We start from the raw sequence: 6,269 nt of genomic DNA on the forward strand, positions 1-6,269 counted from the left end.
GTGTACAGGACAAAAAGTCATATGGAAATAATAAATCAACCTTTCAAATGTGTATATCAAAAATCATGAAAATGAAGAAAAAACAATTGATCAACAAAAAGGAAGGTCTTTAGTTAAATAATGAAGAATGCTGGTTGACTAAAATTTAAATTGGAGAAATGACAGGCTGAAGAGTAATGAGAAACAGAATCGACTTAGTCAACCAAGATAAGAGTTAGTCGATTAAGAAGCTACTGCCAAAATCTGAACTTCAAGACAGAACCAACTTAGTTGACTAAGAAATGAGTTAGTCAACTAAATGCTCTCTGCCAGAATCTACGACCAGAAGACAGAACCAACTTAGTCGACCAAGAAAAAAGTTAGTAGACTAAGAGCTCTCTGTCTGTAATTTGAACCAGAGCACTAGAAGACAAAATAACGACTAGAACCAATTCTCAATTGTTTTCAACGGCCATAAACTGCCAAACTACCATCAGAGCTGTTTCTCCATGTATAAAAGGGTCTTCCAACTATCAGAAATTAGTTTTTGGAAGTGTGGAAGCGATTTGAATCATATAGAGCTGAAAAACTAGAAAATCTCCTCTGCACCTTTCTGCACTTAAACGCCAATCTTTTGTATTTGTATTCTGCACTCAACCTTGTACCATTTAGATCAACCTTATGATCATAGGTACTTTCTTTTGCTTCTCTTCTCGTATTCTTAGAGTGAGGGAGTCACTCTAAGTGTTTGTTTCAAGCTAGGATTGCTTAAATGTGTTAAGGTTCTAACTTAGCCTTGAAAAGTTAGGTGTTGGGTTTTAGTTTAGCCCGTGAAAAACTATTGTGAAAGGTTTTGGCTGAGCCTGGTAAAAGCCATTGTAAAGCTTGGTGAAAGCTTGTGAATTTCACCGGTTCTTAGTGGAATTGTTTGAAAAATCCTTGGTTGGATAATCAAGGTAGTGGATGTAGGTCTTGGACCGAACTACTTTAAATTCCTGCACATTGTCTACTCTGTTTTTATTTTCTTTGTTTTGAAAATTAATTCTTCATCTTGTCAAGAGCCGATTTGTGCTATTCACCTCCCTCTAGCACATATAATTAGGACCAACAAATAATTCCTAACAAACACTATCTAGTCAAATGTCATATTGTACCTTGCTAAAAACTAGGGTTACCATTCGAAAGTCAATCTCATTAACTGGTAACCATTTAATAGCACTCCAAAAGATGTTTATTATCAAGTCCTTTAATTGCTTGTGCTATTAATGACTCTCTACATCAACCTTTAATAAGTGTCTAAGGCAATCAACCATGCTATTAAGGTGAATATTTTCCTTAATTATTGTAATACTAATCTTTGCAATTGTAGGACTAGGAACAAACAAAAAAATTTTTTTTTTAGGAAATTCACAATGTTAATACCAATAATTAGATCAAGATCCCAAAAAGAACACATTTTCCAATGTCACACTAAATGGAACATATATTTCTTTGTGTTAAATAACACTTCACTTCAAGCACAAGATTGAATCAAATTTTCACTAAGGTATCCAACACATATTTATATCATCAAACATTCTCTAAGCTACAAAAGCACTATCTTGTGTCAATTTTTAACACTCCATACTTCAACCCTAATGAATCAATTTTTCTTGTGATAAAATCTACTAATTGCCCATTAGAAGTTTTCAAAATCAAAGTTTGAGTTCATTTCCATAAGGTCTCCAAAAACAAAGTCCTTTAGTCACAACTTTGAATATAACGTATCTACCTTATTGAAATTCAAACCAAACTCCACCTCCATCAATTTATAAATATGTTATTATTCTTTATCAAACTGACTAAACCTCTCAATTTGTTAACAACTACGAAAGCTACTATCTTACATCAAAAGAGCTAAGTATTCCAACTCTTAGAATCATTAACGTTAAAGTATTGTGTATATATTTACATTCATGATTCAACTACTATCTATCAACTTCCTTAATGTGCTACATAATCATTATCGAATTGCTTAGTGTTACCTCTACCATCTTGAGAATGAACAAGATGTGCTTGTCCATAGATGTCTTGGCTCTAGTGAACCTAATAGTCCTACCTCATTTACCATGAACCCTAGTCATAGGATACATAATCTCGTTTACATTTCGTTATGAGCATTTTGCTTTAAAGTCTTTCTAAAGGTGGCTCGTGTCCTAGATGGCATTCTCACTTGAGAAAGAGTAACACCAATCAGTTTTACAATTTATATCAATACACAAGGTAAAGGGTAGGTTTTTATCATAATTGGGATTTTACATAGTCTTTTATGTGTGAGTTGCACCGCGGTTCGTAAACCATCCATAAGATCCTATGTATAGTTTCGACAGCTCCACTGGACTCAACATGTAACCTAGGACTCATTTATACCTAAGGCTTTGATACCAACTTTCACTTTTTTTAATGGCAATAAAGGGTCCCTATCAGAGCATTGTAGGCAAGAATCACATATGGCACATATGGCACTTTAACCTTGGCAGAGCCACGTTTTGCCACAATTCATGCGTAAGAGTTTCCAAGAATTGTCAAGCGAGACAACACCACCATCTTTACTTTGCTCTGATGCCAACTTTGTCACAACCCAATCTCGGGCCATGACTAGCACATGAGCCCGATAAGCATAACCCACTAGGCCCAAGCAAGCCTCTTTGTATAGGCCTGTTCATCAATCCATCCGCATACATCATTCATTAATAGTCACAATTCATAATTTCAATCATAATTTCTCAATAATATACCATGGCAACCAAATATATATTATCCCCAACGTAATGTTATCAATCAAACTAGACACATAGTGTTTACAAAATAAATCTCACAATTTACATCAAAGCATCCATGTACACATGCAAAAGACCCTTGACTACTAGCGAAGTGACTCTAGGCGTGGGCACTACTATTGAATGCCTCGGTAAACTTACCAAAAGATAAGTATGAGTAGACTCCTCAATATAGGATCCAACTACCTCTGGATCTATAAACCAAAACATGAAGTTGAAAGAATGAGTATAAACCTAGTGAGTGAACATAGGAAGGGAACAAGCAAACCAAACGGAAGATTTTATTTAAAATGATGCACTTTTGATAGAAACAATGTAATGTGTATTTTTAAAATCAAATCATATTCTACGTTGTCATTCAAACCGTTTCGAATACATTTAGGAGTTTCCAACCTTTAGCATTCAATGTAATCACATTACATTTCTCAAACATCTCTATTCTATAGTATATGTACACATGTATATATATAAATATATATATTTTCAAACATGCGTCAAGGATATCTAGCTTATTCCCAGGAATAGTCAATTCCATCCTTTATCTAGGATAATACTCTAATAGCTAACCTTCATAACCAATATGGTCCTGTACATACAGCCTTTGACCTCAACACAAGTCATGTGCATTCACAAACCCCATGTAGCTATTATCACCATGTGCACTCTCACACTGCACAAGGTTATCGTGTCGTGAGCTCTTCCCTATTGTACACCACCGTTATCGTTATATGCACTTTCACACTACACATTCACGATTATAGATGTCATTGGACCATACGTCCTAAGCCATAACATACATAATAACATATAATTAAGAATTTTTTTTATCAATACCTTCCACACAATTCATTATTTTAGACCACACACATGGTTTTGTAATCCAATTTCGAAGGTTTCCAACATATTACACACCATAATTCATATAGCAATTCAATATAATAATTCATATACATGGTTCATCACATTATATGTTTTGCAACATAAGGATATCATTCATTAAAAGCTTGTTCCCATGAAAGATTCAAATAAGTATATTTAAGTATTTCATTCAAACACATATTCATTTTTGCAAAACATTTTATATGTAGGTTCACTCACCTTTTATGCTACCTTACCACAACACTAGAACCTCAATCGAAGTTGGGTTTTGAAGCACCAATGGATGCTATAATGACTAACAACACATTTAACTCAATTGTTTCTAATAAATTCATTATTTATTACTAATAAATAAACATCTACCCATTTTCAATCTAACCTCAAGTTCAACCTAGAAATCTAGTCTAAATAATAAACCCACTAAATTAATAACTTAAAGTTGTAACGTCCTTACCTTGGTGAGCTTGGTTTAAAGATGGGAAACAAAACCCTAACATATTTGGAGAAGAGAAAATTTGAAATTTAGAGAATAAAACTTTGAAACTTGAAAACATGAGATTAAGGGTTTTAAAATCTAAAACCTTACCTAGTTAGCTTGATAAATTGAAGGTTTAGAAGCTTAAATCTTATGTATATGAAAATGATAGAAAGTGAGGAAAAATCATAAAGAGAGAGAAGCTTTCCTTTTCCTTGAGGTTCGGCTATGGAGGACAGAAAGGAAAAAACTGCTGCTTGTTTGTGAGGATGAAGGTCGAAAGGAAGAAACAAAAGGAAAAATGGAAAAAATTGGTGCAAGGTTTTCTTTGGAGGAAGCCATGGGTTGGGAAGTAAAACAAGAAGAAAGAATTGCATTTTAGAAGAAAAAAAGAAGAAGGAAATCTTTCAAGTGATGGTCGGCCATGTAGAATAGAAGAAAGAGTTAAAGCTTCCTTTCCATCAAAATTCTTCATATTTTCATTTTTTTTGTCAAATACATTAAATGAATTATAAATTAAGTTTTCAAAAGTATAATTGTGGGATTTTGAGTTTAAAGTTTGATTTAAGCTCGTCATGTAAAAAGATGGAATTGCCTTTAGTAAAAAGTTTACACTTTTCTTACATGTATCTAGCTTTTTAAGTCTCCAATTTGACTTGACAAAAAGAAAACTATATTTTTTTATAAGAATAATTTATTGAATCTTGGATATAAAATATTTGCTAAAACTCACCAAGAAGAGGATGAAATTACCCTTAGTCCACATCACCACTATTACTTTACTCTCTGCGAATATTAAAATTTGGGATATCGCAGGTAAGATTTATCAAGCATATATATTAGAATGAGCCCTGCAGCCAATTAAGATTGGTCAAGGCTTAGTTCCAAACATGCAATCATATCATTCACATTGAATGATTAGAGGTTTTCATTCATCAATAAGGCATCAATTATAAAGGTTATAAGTCTATTGGATGAAGTCCGTGTGATTAATATGCCTTGCAAGGGAATTGTAATGGGCTACAATTATGAGATCCTTATGCATCAAAATATAATCTCTAAATGTTCCTGGTCAATGTATCATTAAGGCTAAACATCAATGATTCTTAGAGACTGGTGTATTCTATGTTCCTTACTTGAGAAGTAAGCAACCAATCTCATAGGTTGAAGTATAGAGATACTTAAAACTAGAATGTAAGTGTTTGTTCCATGGACAAGTTCACTGAACATGACCTAACATGAGAAATGCATTTGGTATCTCACTTTAGTGTCTATGCAAATATTTCTCATGTATCAATTGTGTAAATACTGCTTAGACTTGAGACATCAGGTTATCTTATATGTGGAGCACTATATATTTAATCATATTCTTACGGGTCTTACCAAGGATGCCAAAATAGGATATGGTTGGTTGTAGTATGAAATATGTGAAGGCAAATGAGTGGTCAAGAAAGGAATCATCACTCAAAGTGATTTAAGGGACATATCTTAACAGTTCTTAGTTGATGTTAACTTGTTGAAGTTCTTGGCCAAGGCGACTTAGAGATTATGAAAAAAAAATTTCATATGTCTCTATAAAGCTAATAATCTAATTTCAAGAATGAATATGGAGATCGATAAAAGTAAACACTGCACCATGCTCTTATAATTTTAGGGATATATGATTAGGGAATGAATTACACTAATAGACTATACACTGAAAGGTTGTCAAAGAACCCTTTGACTCTCCTAACAATTGGATGGCCATGATTCATTGCTAGATGCTAATCTTGGTCTATGGAATTGAATTAATTAATTTAATAAAAATTATAATTCAATTCCATTGCCAATATGTTAGGAACCTAATGGGTCACACACAATAAGTTGCATTATAAATTAAATTGAGAATATGATGAATTAAGCATAAGGCCAATATTATAATTAGTTATAATATTAAAGTCTTAATTGCAGACAAATAAAGTAAATTAAATTTAATTTTAATTTACAATGACTTAATTAAAAAGGTTTAACTAAGTTTTAAGCCAATATTATAAAGGGTTATAATATTGAGGTTTTATTTGCAATTTAAGAAGTTAATTAATCTAGATATAAATATCACTTTTCAACTACTCATCAAA

Source organism: Theobroma cacao, chromosome 9, assembly GCF_053813885.1.
Source record: "Theobroma cacao isolate CCN51 chromosome 9, ASM5381388v1, whole genome shotgun sequence".
NCBI classification, from domain to species: domain Eukaryota; kingdom Viridiplantae; phylum Streptophyta; class Magnoliopsida; order Malvales; family Malvaceae; genus Theobroma; species Theobroma cacao.